The sequence below is a fragment of the Paramisgurnus dabryanus genome, chromosome 2 (assembly GCF_030506205.2).
Source record: "Paramisgurnus dabryanus chromosome 2, PD_genome_1.1, whole genome shotgun sequence".
In the NCBI taxonomy this organism is placed as follows: domain Eukaryota; kingdom Metazoa; phylum Chordata; class Actinopteri; order Cypriniformes; family Cobitidae; genus Paramisgurnus; species Paramisgurnus dabryanus.
In genome coordinates, this window is record NC_133338.1 from 12,682,860 (window position 1) to 12,702,790 (window position 19,931).

The 19,931-nt window shown below is 34.8% G+C and overlaps 3 long non-coding RNA genes across 5 annotated transcripts; 1 reads left to right on the forward strand and 2 right to left on the reverse strand.

The window, feature by feature from the left end:
* The first annotated feature begins 1,370 nt into the window (after positions 1-1,370).
* On the forward strand, positions 1,371-11,603 carry LOC135783572 (uncharacterized). Of its 2 annotated transcripts, XR_012335100.1 has the most exons (10): positions 1,371-2,201; positions 2,832-2,937; positions 3,181-3,264; positions 3,372-3,450; positions 4,350-4,415; positions 5,107-5,139; positions 6,503-7,436; positions 8,427-8,527; positions 9,854-9,939; positions 10,561-11,603. It is a non-coding gene; the product is annotated as an uncharacterized lncRNA (long non-coding RNA). The 2 variants fall into 2 exon arrangements; XR_010545674.2 differs by lacking the exon at positions 5,107-5,139 and having other exon boundaries at positions 1,373-2,201.
* On the reverse strand, positions 1,703-2,827 carry LOC135783583 (uncharacterized). The gene is made up of 2 exons (XR_012335102.1): positions 2,798-2,827; positions 1,703-2,687 (listed from the first exon to the last, which is right to left on the reverse strand). It is a non-coding gene; the product is annotated as an uncharacterized lncRNA (long non-coding RNA).
* Positions 2,827-9,203, reverse strand: LOC135783578 (uncharacterized). Of its 2 annotated transcripts, XR_012335101.1 has the most exons (8): positions 9,107-9,203; positions 8,902-8,998; positions 6,490-6,834; positions 4,338-4,397; positions 4,197-4,241; positions 3,355-3,432; positions 3,190-3,243; positions 2,827-2,964 (listed from the first exon to the last, which is right to left on the reverse strand). It is a non-coding gene; the product is annotated as an uncharacterized lncRNA (long non-coding RNA). The 2 variants fall into 2 exon arrangements; XR_010545689.2 differs by lacking the exons at positions 8,902-8,998; positions 9,107-9,203 and adding an exon at positions 7,920-8,415.
* Positions 11,604-19,931: the final 8,328 nt, after the last annotated feature.

Below are 19,931 nucleotides of genomic sequence, written 5' to 3' on the forward strand. Positions count from 1 at the left end.
CCGCTTCTCTCCAGATAACTGAGGGGATGGTCTGTGGACGAGTCCCTCTCCTGTCATTTAATCATGAGCGGGAGTAATGACGGGTTTAAATGGATGCGAACTAATATTATGTCAGAGTCCAATGCTTATGTTTTAAGTAAACATGTTACATGTCCGTGTATATGTAAGAGCTCTCTCTGATATTGGTGAAATAAGATCGCTCAACGCTTGTACACGCTTGTAAAATGAAACGAAAGACGCGCAGATCAGTTTTATCAATGAAAGGCTAAAAATAGGGCTGTCACCGTGTGTTTGAGCTAGAGGTCAGAGAAGATGAAAAACATTTATCTCAGTACCTCAGATTACATAAATGGGTGGAGAGACAGCGTGTGGCTGTTCGAACAAATTAAAACCACATGCATGTTTACACTAACAAGTGTTATACATAATCATGCTACAGATGTGGCCTTTAAAAATGCGCGTCTCTGAGAGCAGAATGCCGCGGAGACTTCCGAAATTCTGCGAGATCCCGCAGAAGGGGGGTTCGGTGGGGGACGCAGGAAAAATAAAAACCTGTAGAGGGCAGGCGTGTTTCATGTAGGCCATACTGACGACAATGTGTGTGCTCGACTTCATGCTGAGCGTATACTGTATGATATTGAAGTAACATGACACGGATTATCGATGTATAGGCGATAGACTTTGATGTCATACAAATGCATGCTTTTTGGCAAACATTTTGTTGGCGAAGTTTTCTTTTGCCAGTTACATAAACAGTCACATATTCTTCATAAAAATCCGACTCAAACGCGCATCATTTGTCTTATTTTTTCCGTGTACTTACAGTAGAAGAGACGTGATGTATGATAATCGAGTCTTATAACAAAATAATTCGCGAAGACCTTTTAAGAGACCGAGCGCATTTACGCAATATCATTAACTAGTTTATCTAATTTTACATTTAGTTCATTTTTGCATCTGAACGTTTTAATAGCTTTAACATGTTGCGCTTTTCTGCATTACTGAACAGTAGGCTACTTTTTATATTATCATGTTTCCCTTTACATGGTATGAAACACGATAAAAAGTATGCAATGGTGTTTAATACATTTCACTGAGAATTTGTATAATATGTTATACTTTTGTACTAAGGAAATAAAATCATATTGTGAGTGTAAATATTCATAAATTCGAGGAGTTTCTGAGGTGTTTGTCATCGGCAAAATGCGCAGTTTCTTTGTTGCTAATTAAAAACCGTTGGCTATGTGATTGTTTAAAATTGACATTTTTTCTACTTATTATTAATTCCCAGATAGCACACGTACATCTCAGATACGTATCTGCGAGGTAATCACTCAGATTTCCATTCCGTCTGGAAAACGTATTATAAAGGTCGTTTGCCCATATGAATTACGTATCTGAGACGTACGAGCCCAGCCGTTTTGAAGACGCTTTTAAGATATTTTCAAGACGCTTGATATTTAGAATGATGATTAGCAGATGTTTCTAAGATATTTCCAAGATGTTTCTTAGATCTTTAAAAGATCTTTATAAGAGCTTTAATCGAGCTCTTTCTAAGATGTTTCTGAGAGCTTTAAAAGACGATTAAAAGATCATTAAAAATAAATTGCTCTAAACTACATCTTCTACACAGTTATACACACATATTATTACAATATATCATTGACAACAATTAAAACAGTATTTTCAATAAAACAGGCAGTTGATTGCGTAAAATTTATTAAAATTAGACAAAGGAAAACATTCATAAGATGCATATTTACACGAGTGTATGCAAAAAAGCAACGTTTTTCTATAACATACAAAGAAACACAATATCTTTAAATTAATCAAATGCTTCCTCGGGCAAAGAACATCTTTTCCCGATTTTCCGCGTCTCCTTCAGTGGTAGACGGACGGATTCTTCATCTGCAGCAGCTGCATTCTAAAAGAAACCATTACAAAAATAAGGAAAAATGAATTTTACAAACTATGTCATATGTTTTCTTTGTTTCCTCAATATAACTCTGATTAGAATGTCAAACAAAGATAAAATCATCCGTATTAATAGTCAATATCGTGTATATTATTAATATGAGCGTCTTTGCGTTAAATTCGTGCTACACCACACCATGCACTTATATCGACGTCGCAATGCAAAAGAAGAAGGGCAAGAAAGAAACCTGTCCTGGTCTGGCGATTTAAGGGGACATTTGTTTAAGGTATGTAGTAATAATACATTTTAATAATGCTGGGTGTGGGATCAGTTAACTAGAAATTTCGTTGATAATTAGCAATGTATGTACAGTAACTAGCTAGTTCACGTTAGATATTTTATTCACGTGTCTGTGGTTATTTTAGGTTTTTGATAGTTAATTTCACTGATAGTTTGAGCCCGTGTAAATTTCTTAAAAAGCTGTAATTATTATTTTATTTAACATTATTATGTTTGCTGTCAAGACTGATATTTATTTTTATATATTTATTGACGTTGATATGTAAACTTAACCTACTCAGTTGTACTTGACTAATGCAATATTGACAGGTCCACCTGTTTAAGTATATTGTAAAACATTTGAACATAACAACATTTGGACATAACATACACACATTGTTTCCGCCTGCATCAATTTAGTTGTATAGCTGCATTGCTGGTTAACACCTCTGGGCAGATTCTCCATGTTCTTCTTTTATGTGTAGCTGCTCACCTTAAACAGATACAGTACATTGAAGTAATGTTTAAAACAAATTAAGCCCTATAATATTGTTTATGTTTACAATAATTGGTAAAAAGTTTGACGGATAAAATGGTTCTTACCATTCTCTATATAAGCCCCTCTGTTAACTTCAAGCCTGTCTAGATCTTTTATCAGTCTAGAAAGATGTTGGAGAAAAGACATCATCCTCTTCTATAATCTCCATCTGTAATTGGACTAACAACTGGACCAGTCAATGCAGGTGACTCCAAGATTGTCTCGCTTACAGCTGCAATATCAAAAAAATAATTGAATTGAGGCTTTTTATATACATTTAGTATTTTTTATTAAAATTCATAATGAGCATATGTATACATTGATTTAAAACAGTACTCAAGACTGTAGATTTACTGTGAGGTTTTGAATGTTGGACAGATTATGCCTCAGACATGTTGATGTTTAGCTAATGACAATTTTAAATACTTTTATTATTTTTTTTTTTTAGGCAACTTACTCTCCATTCGACCTTGCAGGTCACACCATGGTCTCAAGAGGGAAAATGAGTGCTCTATGGATTGAACAGAAAAAGGTAGTATTAAACAGTGTTATGTTGTATTTAAATGCCATGAACAATGCGTTTATGTTTTCTTCCTAATTATGTCAACAAATGCTCTCTTACCTTGCATGGTACTTTAGGTGAATCAAAACTCCAACCATCTGTATGAGGGTCTGGATGGATAAAGGATGCCCACTGGAGCTGGAAATGATGGATCAGGTCATTTTCATTTGTCACATTTACAAAGAAGCACACTCTAAGGATTGCGTTACCCTGTCTGTGGCAAATACACTAGACAAAAGTATTGGGAGGCCTCATTCTAATAAACATGTTTATTTATTCCAGTATGTCCAATCAAAACAAATAAAAATGCTATACCATATAATACCACTACAAATAATTTTGATTTTTGTTGCAACAGTTTTGTAAGTGCCTTTTTCTGTTCCGAAATGACTACAGCTTCTTGTACAAGTCACTGATAGGTTTAGGTGATGAGTTTTTGGCTAAAAACCTTTGAGTCATATCAAAGGTGTTAGCTGAGTTAAGGTCTGGGGTTTATTCAGACCAGTCAAAGTTCTTCCACACCAGACTGAATCACTAATTTTCTGTTTGAACCTTACTTTGTTTGTAGGGTCATTCTTAAGTTGGTATTGAAAAGGGCCCTGCCAAAACTCTTGCTATAAATTTAGCATCAAACGGTTTTTCTAGAATATCATATGCTGTAGCATTAAGATTTGTGCTCATGGAAATAAGTAAAGTATTTAAACCTGTTTATTAGAAGGAGGTGTCGCAATAGTTATGTCTATATAGTTTATGTTTAACTAGCTAAAATAACTAGGGCTGATTCTTTTTAAGAACTTTTGGGTATTTTTAAATCAGCCAGAGGAATAACAGTCCTTAAATGTGTAATGTACTGCCATAATTTTGTAATGATCAAACGTGAGGTCAGATTCTTGTTAACCTACTGTGTTCTTTCTTGATGGTCAGCCGAGTGTCCCAGGACAGAAAATCTGTTTCGTATGGATCAGAGTCAGACATTAACATCTAATATGTAATATCTAGTGATATGTTTTCTTAGATAATGCTGTGAACAAATGCTCTTTTACCTTGAATATTAGGTGGATCCACACTTGAACCATCTGTATGATGATCTGCACCCACTGGATCTGTAAATGGTGGTGCAGGTAAGTTTCACAAGTAAACAAACTCAAATCCTATTCAGACCATTCATGATTCCAGCAATTTACCAAGTGTTTTCGTAACAATAAGACTGCATTTACAATGCAAATCTTAATGCACAGATCATATTTTTTTGACTATATTCATTTTTTGTTCTGATCTTTTTATATTTACATAAGACACTATTCATATCTGATATCGGTGTAACAATAATTTGCAAAACTACAGTTAATATGAGTGTCATGATTTGCACTTGAGTTTTGTATCGACTTAAGCCAGGGTCACTGCCAATTTAGGCATGTTTTAATTATGACACTTAAACAATTGTATATGTACTTCGATAAAGGTTTTTGCAATCATGGAAACACAAGTGAATCGCAGACAGCATTCTTCTTTTACGAATGTAAAATGGCTGGAGTAGTGATGTCACTAGCTAAATTAATTTTCATTTGACCTCCCCCACAGAAAGACACAGCACATCATTATATCGTTGGCTCCGCCCACTGGTGTTCAGTCTAAAGTAGTAGTTGTTGACAATCATAAAGTTGTAATAACAGTAAGATTGTGATGTAAGACAAACATTGTGCTGTTGCTGGCTGTGGGAAATTAGTGTCTTTGTAAGGGTCGCAAATAATTTGAAAATATTTATGTTTCTAAATATGCCCCCCTACCATGAACTAAACTGGACTGTTGCAGAGACCAAGTGTAGTAGGGTACACTACTATGCAGGTGACATTCTTTTGTTTATTGAAGCTATGACAAATAATTTGTCTGTTTAGTTAATGTTTTATACAGTGTAACTGTACCTAAACATTGTTCCTTGAGGTCCTCTGCTATTTACATTTTGTATGTCTTCCTTATTTAACACACCTTATTCAAATCATCAGCTCATTAGTAGAGATCTTCATGAACTGAACTGAGGCTGTGTCCAAATTTTCACACTTGTTGTCTTTGCACTAGACTACTTACATTACGGGTTTTTTTTGTATTTGGCCTAAGTATTCTAGTGGGCGTGAAGATCCCAAGCGTGCATGTAGAATTATTCATCCGATGGGACACACTTAGCATGGGTAAAAATTAGGGCTGGGCCGATACCACTTTTTCATGTCTGATACCGATCTCGATACCACAACTTTGAGTATCTGTCGATACCGATACCGATCCAATACCATCTCTATCGCCATTTTAATCAATTAAGCAAATAACACATTTGTTAGCCGTACAAAAAGCTTGAACAGTGCTACAAAACTCAAACATTTTACTGTGCAACAAATTAATTCAAGACTCAATGAAACATTGTGCAATACTGCTGCTTCATTTTTATTTAAATGTTTCAAACAGACTAAAGGCAACATTTTTAGTTAGTCAGCAAAACAATTCAAAATGTTAAGGTGTAACTTTGGACAATTTAAAGTGCAACTTTGTGCAAATTCATGTTGCTCAGCAAGTCGCGCTTTACCCCAAGTTGCCATGACAAGGTTTGTGTTGGTATTGGATCGGATTGTACTCCCCGCCCTCTTCGATATTCGATCCGGCCATTTTCGCAAATATCGGACTAATATCGATACCAAATATCGTATCGGCCCACCCCTAGTAAAAATTTCAATCCAGGTAGTGCCAGCAATTTGCACCAAAACGTATTTGTGTTTTATTTACTACTTTTAATTTATATTTAACATTTTTAAGTTTTTCTGTAAATAAAATGAACACTCTGAAATGAACATTTGCTTATATCAAACTTTTAGATGCAGAATTCTTTGCTCCTGTAAAAAAGCTCTTTGTTTTGAGTATGTAGCTTTATTAAAGTGTATTATTTATTCAGTAGTCCCTAAATAAACGACACAATGTTGCAGATGTTTCACAAAATGCATAACAATAATGCAGTGAACACCATAGAAATGTTAACATACCATTAAAAGTCTCATGCTTTACATCCAGAACATGATGCACGATAGGATGCACAAAGTGATATTTGGACGCAGCCTAAGTCTGTCAGATCAAAAAGACATACAGAATGCACAGAGCAGTGGGACTCCATGAACAGAGTTGAGAACCACTGCTGTAACTCATTATGCTTACCTGACTCATGCAGAATTCTGGCCTGGTGTTTGGTCCCCCTTTCTCTGGCTTGTGTCTCCATCATCATTACACTCTTGTCAGTGTAAAAGTATCCTCGTCTGCGTACCAGGACTTTGTTACTCAGCTGTCCCTTCTCCTTCAAGCTACATTTTTGTCAAGCTGCAACAAGTTGGAATACATAATTATTAACGTTTAATGATTTTGATGTATGAAATATGTAACAAAAGCAAAAAATGTATAGACATTCTATTAAGAAATTACCTTTTTGTTGTTTGTTTACTGACCTTTCAACCATATTGCATTTATAATTGATCATCATACCTTTGGTCTACTGTTAACAGGCTACTGTAGAAAACAAAGTCAAACAAAAAAGAGAGAAAAAATTATAAATGCTGAATGTGTCTCATCTTAAATACATTGTTGTTGTTTTTGTTTAATTGATTTTGGATGTTTTGATGATTTAAGGAAAATTTACGTAGCATATATATTGATGTTTTAAATCAGAGTTTGTTAATGACACTTAATCATTAACAAACATTTAAAAAGCTTTATTACAATACTAATTGATAATATATATGTAATAATCTTGTTTTGTAACACCCTAAATCACTGAGCGCACAAACGCTACCCCTGTTACAAGCATGAGTGATTGACTTCAGGCACACATGCGCAGACATTGAAGTACCGCGAGAGTGATTCAAAAGCCCACGAAACAGTGTAATCACGCGGTACTGTGATGTCATACTGGTTAAGGCTAAGCCACGTGAAGCCGGACACAAGGGCTTTGGGCTGGAGTAGCCTGTGGCTTTTAAGGCTTCGTGTCTCATCGCGTTAAACGATCGCAGAACGATTTATTTCTCTTTTTCACCTCGATCTTTGGCCTCGTGTGATTTACCAAAACCAACATGTGAAGTTACAACGCTGACGAAGGAGTTTCATCAGTAGAGGTAAGTAACCAACATGTTATGCATGTAGTGGATCTAAAGATTGATTGTCGTATATGATCATTCTTTTTTTTGGTTTGTTTGTTTGTAACGTTTATCAATGCAAGCCAAAATCGAGCTGCAAATCCTGAAGGCAAGGCACGTTGAACATGTAACCGTTTTCTCAGCGGTGGTGGGGTAAAAATTTGCTAAGTTAGCCTAGACCAGCCCCTGTTTAACTTAAAGTTACTTGAGTTATAAAATGTATCAATCTTCCCGTCCGACTTGCTTGGAGTAAGTTAACGTTATGTAAACGACCGGTATTCACAAGAAGCCTTAAAGTTTTATAGCGAAGTGGTTTGATAATTAAGTTAATATATTTTTTCAGTTGTATTAGCTATAAAGTTATTTATATCTGTGAATTAATTCGTATTTTTATCAGTTTCTAACAACACATACATGACAAAAGGCTAGCGTAACGTTAATAACGTACGTTAAGTTACTTACCAACACGAACAAACTGAGTCTGACAGACAAATTAACTTAAAGCCAACAATAATAAAAAAACATATTATAAATTAACATAAACGTTATGTTTACGAATTATATTATTTACATGTTAATAATGATGTTAAATGCGAAGAAAATGTTGAAGTGTGCCTGAGGAAAAACGGTCATATCATGAAAATGGCGCTCACGTGACGTACGAATGGCCTCGCGACCACTGTCTATGCTCGCGCTTGCGCGACAGAAGGGTTAACTTCCTGCTCCAACCTGCAACCATTTGAATGCAGGGATAATAACAAATAACCAAAGTTTAATCATATTGCTGGATTTTTTTATAATGCTTAATAAATGATGCGTGTAAATTTACACATATTTATTACGTCACTGACATTGTTTTTTATTGCGTTTATTTCTTTTATATTGATTGAAAATGAAAACCTTATTTAATTTACCTAAAATTTGTTTGTGTTTAACACTGATTTATGTTGTTTTTCTGTTTAATATTAGTGTGTCCTGGAAAACGTGTGCTCGGAAACATGCAGAATACAGTATTTACAGAGCCGACCTTGAGGCACCCACTGATGGATAATCTGTTTACCTAAAAACAGGTAATGTATAAACATTGCAAATATAATGAATTCACAAGTATATAATTTCACAAATATTAAATATTATTAACAATTATTATTAATAATGTACATATTAAATTATATTATACATGTTCAGTTGTTCTGTTAAGTTATTTGAAGGATATGCATGGTAGATCAATTAGATTATCTTTCTCACTAGCTATAAGCAGCATGCTATAGAAATGTTCCACTTAAAGGTGTAGCGGAGGATTTTCTCAAATTTTAGAAAAGAAACGCCATCTCCGCTTTTTAAAAAAAATGCAATTGCGCAACACTCCAGATTGACAACTAGGATGATCCACCCGGAAAACCTAAATTCTCCGCAATACCTTTAATGTTTAATGCTCTTTTACCTTGATTGTTAGGGTGGTGTTCATACAAAGCAACTTATTGCTCATCTGCTTGAGAGAAAGTTACTGCTGGGGCTCTCCTGCTAAGGTTGTCTTAATTCTAAAAAGAAATTAAGTCATTTAGGCATAGGTCATAGCAAGTTTTGAATGAATGACTTCACAATCTGTTTTAATAATGTTTATTTACAATGTATTTTATTCCACTTACCTGAATCGTGCAGAGGCTTGATGTTTAGTCCACCTGTTGTCTTCTCCAACCTCTGAGTGAAGCCACCACGAGTGGTCGTGTTAACCAATTTTTTTAATTTTAGTGCACAGTGAGTGTGTCTACATAGTCTAAACGCTAATAAACTGATAACGTGTAAGGTCATTTAAATGCATAAAATGGTTTTCTTTTCTAGGGTAAAGCCCATAAATGGCAAAAACTGATTGGCACAGGTAGTTTTTTGCTCTTAAACCAGATTTTAAAGTCTTTTTTGCCGTTTCGTATGTGCGTATGTCTCCACCTGTGATAGATAAACTTCACAAATAAAAGTAAATTAAAACGCTTGAAACATGTTAATGTAATAAGCTGATTTTTATAATATCATAAGATAATTGTCCTCTTATTATGTGCATGTAAACATACTCAATGTCTTTGTTTATCCTTTGTCTCAAGTCACACTGAGTGTGAGAAGTCATTTGTCCAGTGCTGTCGGGAAATCTAATGATAACTGCAATTCCTTCAGTCTAACATGATGGTTGAATTACACACAGATAAACTCCCACTTTATAGACCACAAGATTTGAGTTCAGGCAGATTAAGATAGTTGATTGAGTTTAGTTGTTATTGTTTGGCTGTTGGCTCATATTATTATTGATTTTGACAATTTTCTTACAGCCCTTGTCTGTCAAAATAATGCAACCTCTGGTTGTAAAGCAAATTTTAAACTGATCTTCTTCATTCTGTCACTAGCCCACCACAATCCATGTTTACCAGCTGTGAAAGTGCAGGCCAAAAATCTTCCTTCACCTGTGGGCCTCTACCCACATGTAGATAAGGTAATGAATTATTTGATTACTGTCGCTGGGGCAAAATAACTGCCCTAGAGAACATGAAGAATAGCCAAAACTGTGGTATTGCGCTAGCCCTAAAAATTTAAGAATCTTGATGTTTCTAACACATGGTACAACCGCTTAGTAGGCATGGGCCTGTATAAGATTCTGGCGGTATGATTACCTTTAGCAAAAATACCACGGTTTCACAGTGTTGCGGTATTCCCATTGCTACACTAATTTTTTTTATTTTTAAATGGCAGGTAAAAATAAAGCCTTTAAATTATATTATATATAATATTTTCGAAATGTATATTACATGTAAACATCAAATCAATCACATGACTTAATGAATTTTGTATAAATACAGTTCATACCTTGGAGACGGTTTCACAGACCATTTTAGTGGTTTTGTAACCTTGACTGTTTAAAACCACGGTGTACCTTAAAACTGGTAACCAGCCCATGCCTACCGCATAGTATCTATTATTAAGGTGGTTGACAGGTCTGTTTGCATGTTATTGCATTGGTAATAATTTATTGTTTATAGTCCAATATTGATTGTGAGAATTATTTAAATTTCCTTAAAAATGTTCTAACATCTTTTCCTTTCTTTTCTTAATGCAGCATTTCAGGAGAAACCTGCCTGTGATCTGCTAAGATGCACAGATTCAACTCTGGCCCATTGTCATCCCAACACCTCATCTGCCATCAGTTTCGTTTAGTGTCGGTCTATTGCAAAAGTTCTTATAAACTTTAAATGAGACTTTGTGTTAAGCAGGGGTTTCCAAACTTTTCATTCCACAACATATTAAGCCCAGGATACACAGCAGGATTTTTGCAATCCAATAAGACCTTATCACACTGTGTGACAAGGATTGTTTAAACTTCAGCAGTAGACTGTCGATGAAGACACCTATTGCATCTGAAGCTGCGACATCTGTCATCAACATGCGCTAGTGGTAAACAAATACAGGTATGCAGGTCGTAGAAGCAAACACATTGTTGATGTGCGTTGATCATGCTGAACTTCTTACACTGTCATAAAACTATCGTAGGTGTCTTTGGTCCCAGGACTGGGAAAACAGACGTCTTTAAACCTCTCACACTGTATGAGATAGGACCACCAATTAAGAGCCACGATCACAGAAATCTCCACAATTGTTTCACGATTGGTAATCTTTCATCTGGGACAGCCAAAAATCGTGCCGTGTATTATGGGCTTTAGACAGGTGTAATCTTATAGTATATCAAAACCATTGCTAATAATTAATTGGACAAACCATCACTACAATGCAACACTCACTATCTTACGGTGCGACCCACAAGTGGGTCTTCACCCACAGTTTAAAAACCCTGAGTATGAGAAAGAGTATGTTGTATTGTAATTAAAGTCACATCTAAGTGTTATGGAACAGTTTGTCATTATATTCACAGTATTACATGGTTCTTTCAGCAGTTACTACGTTACAGTGCTCTTAAAGTGTCCTGATCAGCTTTGGGTCTTGTGAAGTAATGTAATGAGAACGTGATCAATAGCTTTGCAGTATTTTGTTACACTGTGGCTGTAATCATATTAACACATAGGTTAAACATTTTATTCAAATTTGGTAAACAAACTAGTCAATATAATTCATGCTGTGATGCTGGATTAAACCTGGTCAAATGATTGTGTATTGTGTTTTCAATTTTTTATGAGGTTTCTTCATCTATATAAACATTCTCAATATCACCTTTGGTTTGCTCAGAGTTTGTTCAGATGATTTTTAAAACTAAATGTTGTGAAAATGCAAGGTGTGTTACACAATTTCAATGGATGGCGTGGGGTCAAAAACTATCAAAAGTTTCAACCTTAGATATATAACTGTTGACAAACACACTTAATGTGAGTCACACCCAGTAATTATAATAAGCAGGAATTGCAGTAAGCAGGGTCACCTTAAGATAATCAGCTTGTTGGCAATTGTTTTATTTAATTAAATGTATAACTTTTTTCATTTCAGACTAATAAAACAGTCAGAGGGGCAGTGGCTGTTGGCAATGATGTTCTTGTGTGTTTTGTATTTGTTAATATTTTGTAGTCAGAAAGAGTATGAGATCACCTTTTCTTGTGCATGGTGCTTTATCTACGGTAAGTGCCTTTTTAACGTTTTGGATTAAACGCAAAATGTCTACATTGTTTTTTATTATACGTGATATGGGATTTTATCAATTATATTTAATTATATTTTTGCTTCAAAATTAATGCCAACCCTTAAAAACATGTTGACTATATTTTTAAAACAATTAAACAAGACATTTATTTAAAAAATGAAATGAGTTGGAGGTCTTTGCTGATTCGTCTGCGTTTGATCGGATTCAAGACCAAACGGAGATGCATGCAGGCAGGTAGGATTTAGAATTTTTTAAGATCTTAAATACGTCTTGTAGAGATATGGAAGACGTATTATTCAAAGACGATCGTCAGCAGATGTAAAGATCTTTACAAGACGTATCTGAGACGTACGTGTGCTATCTGGGTTTATTTTTTGCCTACATTTACTCAAATAATATCAATGTGAAAATATAAGTAAATCATACTTCAAGTTAGGCGTAAAACTTACACATTTTTGATGTCAAATAGAAATAATAATAATTTGAAATATGCAATTATTACAGTTTTAAAAACTTAAATATATTACTCTGACCTTTTTAAATATATTGACTAAAATAATCTGTAAATGTAATACTTATATTATTAAGGCGTATACATCAAATAATATATGTACATTTTACACAAAATATCTGTTCTATTTTTAGTAATTTATTGTCCAACTAAAAAAATCGCATTACTGCATTAAGAGATTTTATTAAGTTACTTTAATCATTTATTTTAGAGATATTTACAAAGCCACTGAATAATTTTTAACAGTGTGTACATTATGACCTTACGGTAGACTATTATTAAATGCATATAAATAAAAATATGTAAAACTAAAAAAAAAAGATATCATACACGGACTGTATGTTAGCATACGTTTTCTTGTTCGGTGCACGTGGGTTTAAACGCCGTTTTTCTAAAGAAGAATTTTAAAACTTTATTGGTGGTAGTTGAGAAGAATTCCTTTTTCCATTTTTAAATAATTTTGAGCGCAATATAAATATATCATATTGTTATTCTTATTATATAAGAATACGCAATTTTTACAACATTTTTAACATATAGAAAATATACGTTAAGCATGTTGTGTGTATTTCCTAATTACAAGCTTTTGATGAAATTGCACCAAAACTAAACGTGCATAAAAACATAAAAAAGTCATTTAAATAAGCGAAAAATCTTTTTTATGAGCTCAAAATTTTGAATATAATGTGCTATTGCTGAAAATTGCCCATCTCTAAAGGAGAATATTCATCTTTAAAGTTTAAGGAACAAAAAAGTACTGATAAGCATTCTCAAATATATATATATATATTCTGCAAGCACTCATTTATCCATAATGATGTAATTTATTTTTTAATAACATATTGTCGCTGTCGGGCAAAGATACTCTCTGGACACCAAGACCATGTCTTTGGGTTCAAGAATAACAAAATATTGGCCATTTGAAACTCGAAAGTCATCACTTTATTTTGTCCCATTGTTTTCCATTTTGCGGGTGATAAAACTCCTGTGCACGTCGTTCAAATTCTTTGAAATTTCGTTCACTTGTAGTTTAGCAAGTATGTATAATACATTTTCAATAATGTTTTTACACTGCACATCGTCTGAGGAAATCCGAAGTTGCGTCGAGGGGAACCAAGCTGACAGCCGCGACAGCAGAGATTGTCACGTACCTACAAAAGGGTATTGGAAAAAGCTTGCATCTGACCTGCAGCTATCATTCTGGCTTGGTGGGATGTCAGTCAGCGAGAGTCCTCTGATTCTGACCTTGTTCTTTTACTCCTCAGAGTCTAAAACCAGGAGGGCATATTAAGTATTCATTGTATTTTCATTTTAACAGAGCAGCTATGGTTGCGCGTTTCACACACCTCTCCGAACCACGTTGTTAACACTATGATTGTTCGACTTCATGCGGCGCCGCAAGAACCGACAGCCGGATGACGTCAGAGTACCGCGAGAATGATTCAAGAAATCATATTTCGCCTCGCTCTCGCGATACTGTGACGTCTTGCGGCTGTCGGGGCGCCGCATGAAGTCGAACTAGCCTATTGACAGCAGCAAAAGCTACGCTGCGCATGCGCTTTTAACTTGTAAAACTCAAAGGTGTATGGGTAATGTAGTCTCTGCTCTCGGTGGGACGAATTAGGTAGCTTGCATTGTGAAGGGCGCTTTGAAAAGCGGCAGCGCAGCCAAAGGATTAAATTAAGCCTCTGATTTAAACAGATGTGCAAATGAGCGTTCTGGACTGGTACGCTAACAGTACGTTCTGGGCGCAGGGAGAGGTGGTGGTACGCAAGAGCTATATTTGGAAGTGGCGGTACTGAGTACTGGCGCCTACCGGCCCACATTAAAGCACTGGTGGTAGCAATGGTAGACGGCCCTTTGAAAAGCAAAAGAAAGCTGATAAAAATGAGAAACCTACACTGAAATAAATTGGAGTAGGATTTAGGCTACTTAACAAAATCTAAACATTTTTCACTCAGAAAATGCTAGTAAATATAAACAAAATTATCAGCAGCTTTAACTTTATTACTTTTTCAATTTTAATTCACTCTTTGTTTCAGCGATGTTTATAAATATAATATTTCTGCATTTTGATTACAAACTGTTCTACACCGAAAAGAAACTAATGTAATCTTCCTGATTTAATCACGTAAAGCACAAGTCTAAACACAAGCACCACTTTTCTGAATGATGATAATCACAAACATCCCAGAGTTTGTAAACCAATTGTTTGTAAAACATATTTAATGCTAACTTTACTTAAAAATTCAGAAAATATTTTTTACAGTGTATAAATAAAAAGACATGAAGGAAGTTAATTCCAAAATGTAATTAATTGTACATGGTTTAGCTGCTTGTTTTAGCAGCTACCAGTGACACAGAGTCAAGAAATTAAAAACCACCCACCCCTAGGTCTGCCAATTCTTTGCCAACCCCCAATGCTAATTGATCACCTCATCAAAGAAAAGCGGTTTATCCAGTTTTCACCAGCGTGTTGGGTTTTAATTCCAACCCTTGCAGTTTCTTTGTTAAAATGCAATTTAAGCAAATAGGCCTAATACATACGCTGTATATTATTTTAAATGAATGTTTATAACTTATAAAATTAAGTGGATATCAGTTAACTTAATTTGACATATGTTGATATAACCTAGGCTCTCAAGTCCCACCATGAGACACACGCATTTCTGTCAGTTCACACGCTCACACCAAACCTTGTAAGCTATTTATCACGCTGAGAAGTAAAATAGAACTTTTCCTGCTATACAATTAATAAAGGAGGTGCTGGTATACAGAGCATTTCTGTCGAGTTTAGCAGTACATTTTTTAGGTGTGGTCAACTTTACGCAGCGCCACAAGAACCGAAAAGCAGATGACATCAGAGTACCGCGAGAAATAAAGCGGAGGAGGTTGGTTTTAAATCGCTCTCGCGGTACTCTGATGTCATCCACTCATGTTTGAGTCTGTATCAGATGAAAATACAGATTTTGAGGAGCAACTTATTGTTTGGAGATTGTCAATGGACGTTTCTGAGTGGTATGTTTGTTTTTTCAGTGTGGACCTGCAAAACGCCAAATGCATAAAAATTAATTAATATTGTAAAGTCTTAGCATGATATGTTTTCTAAAATGTTTAAAAATGAACAAATCAGTTGTGCGAAACTACACAGAATTTTTTTTTTTATGAAACATATTCAATGGTTACAGTGCCTCATGGTGGGGTTGAACCCCTGGTTCAGTTTACCCCATCTGGTTCACTTTGCCCCACAGCCACCGTTCTGGGAAACTGCCTAGCTTAGTAATTCAGGCTAATCTTTAGCTAAATCATTCACATGGTTTTATACATTAGCCTATCACCAATATTTATGGTATGAATATTTAGACCTGGATAAATCTACTTTAACATAACAGCCTTTATACCTAGTATGTATAAATTTTACTTTGATAGGATAAAAACTGTTTTTTTTTTGTTAAAAAAATCATACTTTAATCATAACTCTTTTTATTTGTCCTTCTCTTTAACATAGCCAAATATAAATTATGGTTGCTACCTGTATTTGTGGTCACACGGCTACAAATCTGTATGGTTGCCTAGATAAAGGGGGTGGGTCAACTTACCCACTGGCTCACTTTGCCCCACTCACCCCTACTTGGTATTGAGAAACGGGCATTGTTTATCGAAGCCGGAGCGCGAGCTACAAACTACAGAGCGAGTGCGCGGGTGCACAATGGTGAAAGAGCAACTCACGATGTAAATAACTAAACCAGTGCTCGCAGTACAGACACTTTATATTTTAGCGTACTGTGTACCTTCACTTTCTTTTGCGTGCCACCACTTCTCATGTTGCTGGTACTTTGCCTTAAAGAGTCAAAGGGCGTTTCTATGTGGCGCTGCGCAGACAGTTCGGCAACGAAGACATCAAAGTACCGCGAGAGCAAGTCGAAATGTTACAAATGGTCCGACTTTACCTTTGCTCTCGCGGTACTCTGATGTCATACGCCGACCAGTCAGCGCCGCACCATTTAAAGTCGAACACACAAAGCGTCAAGGCAGGGCCGCTGGAAGTCATTTTGAACAGGGGGTGCTGTGAATTTTTTTAACCAAAAAACCTATGAGCCTATGGCCTATTTAAAATACAATAATAAAAATAAATACATTGAGATTTACTACTTTATTGTCATATACACTTCAGGGCACACAGCCAGGGTCTGAAACACACAGACATCATCAGTTCTCAGATGAATATGCGCTATTAATCAGAAGCAAAAATACTTATACCAGGGGGAATTACTTTCGTTACAATTTACATACAACATATTATATTATAACAACATATAATATTAATTAAACTTCACAATTTTCAATGTCTATGCGGACGAACATATTTTACTTTCGTTTTTAAGTTAGGATCACACGTCGATTAACAGATGTAAAATATTCTCACATTAACATACCTAGTATATTTTTATATAGATCTTTTTTTTACTAAATAGTACTATTACTGTCTTTTTTAAACTTATAAATAATTCATAATTTGAACAAAAATAATGATGGGTTTAGTTCTGATATTGTATACTTTTATAAAGAAATACATGGTGTATAATTACATTTTTAGAATAGGCTTTATATAAGGTTTGTACTGTAAAAATACTTTATTTGTTACAAACAAAAGATAAAGAATTTACAAACGTGTGGAGAGCCATTTCAGTAGCCTGGTTAGCCAGACCTACATCAAGATGTAAGGTCTGGCAACTCTTCACACAAACGGCTCAATGCAAGGGGCGGGATATAAGGTTGTCCCTCAAAATGCCTCTGCACACAATAGGATAGCGCTATGACGGATCAGAGCAACGAAGAAGGTGACGTAGTTACCGTAACCAGTCGGCAAAACTCCAAACACATCTTTCTTGCTTAAAAAGGACTTCATTAGGGTTTATTTGCTCTTCTCTCAAAGAAAAACATAAGTCTAAGTCCTCCAGAGTCGCGGCCAAAGCCGCTTCAAAAGAAAGCTGTTCGCCAGCAGCAGCAGCCATTCTCTGTTTTCAAGTAGGAACCGTTGCAGCTCTGACATCATCATGTTAAGCCCGCCCCACAGACGCTACACACGATGTGATTGGCCTGACCAAATTTTGGTTTTTGGACCGGTTAAGTGTATTGTGAGTGCCTAGACTAAACCCTGGCAGCAAATATATTTTGCGGCCGCTAGGGTGCGTCTAGATTTCTAGGCTACCATTTCAGCACTTGGACAGCAAAATGTTTTTTTTAAAAGCATTACTTAAAATGTTTTCTCATCTCACCATATCTACAGGTGCAGAGTCATTATATACAATAAATCCGTTGGGTAGCATTTAAAAAAAAAAACATTTAAAAGTAGATGCATTTGTTTAAAGCAAAGCATTTATTTACTTAGCTACAGATGAAGCAGCTCTTTAAGCCTTCTAACGTCTCATAATTGGTCATCATTTATGTCCAAGAGACTCAATAATAATCTGTTACATTTTAATCCTTTTTTCATATTAAAAAGCGTTTTTGTGCTGCTGCGCATCCATGTATGTAATAAACAAACCCGCGTTGTCATTCCGTTAATACGCATATTATCAATGCGCTCTTTACTCGAGCAGAAAAAACTCGCGTCGCGCATTGCGCCGGTTGTATAATAGAGATTCCAAAGTCTCTCATGAGCTAGGGGACGAATGTCCAGGGAGTTCAGTATTTCTGTGTGGGCCTGCATCAGGGAAAGGTGTGTGAGTCTTTTCTGGGTCATGGTGCTGCGTACCAATGTCTTCAAAAGACGCAAGGCAAAGAAAGTGCGCTCGGATGAGGCCACGGATAGGCACAGACAGTAATAAAAATTAAAATCCAAAATACACGTAATAACCTACGTGTGTCAAAAATAATTTCCTAAAATATTCATAAGTAATATATCAATTGTGCAAAATATTTTTACTTAAAAAAAATATATTTCTCGCCTTCCCGCGACCATGCGTCAAGGTCTGGAGGAAAAGGATACCTGCCCGGATCCCACGCACGCATCTGCAGTATACATTTTACAAAACCAGTATTCATTAGATTTTAAGAACTTTGTTGCCACTTTTAAAACTGTAAAACTAAATAAAAAAGATATCATATTCCGAATGAGCATGTAAGCATATGTTTTCTTGTTCGCTCCACGCAATACGGGTTTAAACGCGTTTTTTTTCTAAAGAATAATGTTTAAACTTTATTGGTGGTGGTTGAGAATAATTTATATTGCAGAATAATTTTATATTCTTAATATAAAAGAATACTAATATATTTTTACAACATTTTTAACTTTAAAACATACATATAAAGATGCTTTGTACAATAGCTTTGCTTCTGACAACAATTTTCTGTAATAAATCAGTAAATCAATCACAAAATGTGTTGAAAGTGGCGAATAAAATGCTTGTCAATTCAAACAAAGGTGTATAAAACCGCTTTAATTAACAATAACTAAACTTTTGCATACCTCTACTTTTCTCATGTCTTTCTTTATACCACCTTTATTTTTTTTTTAAATCTTGCCACTTTTAGAAATAATTTGTTTGCATTTTTTGTATACTGCACACTTTATTTGCATCAACTATACCCATAATAACATTTTCTAAGTTTTTCTTTCAATAAAAATAAACATATTTATTATTGTCTTAACTTAAAACTTTGTTTCTTAATTTATAAATTAGATTTTATATAAATAAGTTTTAAAAGTGTTGACTGCGAATGTCTGAGATATCTGGAAGGACCTATAATATACGCCTATAATATATGTACATTTTAAATTAAAATGTCTGTTCTATTTCTAGCCATTTATTTTGTTTTGACCAACTAAAAAATACATAAGTGACATTAAGAGATTTTATAAAGTTACTTTATCCATTATTTTAGTAATATATTTACAAAGCCACTGAATATTTTTACTGTTATGAATAACGGCTGAAAGGATTAAAAAAAATCATAACACTGACTGCCTATATGCGCAAGAAAGGTATTATTAAAGTTTTAAATATGTAAAACTAAATAAATATATCATATGCCCACTGTACAGTATGTAAGCATAGGCCCATGTTTTCTTGTTCGCTCTGCGTGGGTTTAAACACCGTTTTTCTAAAGAATATTTTTTAAACTTTATTGGTGGTGGTTGAGAAGAATTCCTCTTTCCATATGTAAAGCAATTTAGCGCAATATACATGTGTCATATTATTGTTCTTAATATATTAAGAACAATAATACTAATATATTTTTACAACATTTTTAACTTTAAAACATGTATTTTTATACCACATGAATCTCTTTAAAATATTAATACTTTTAGAAAAACTGACATAATTAT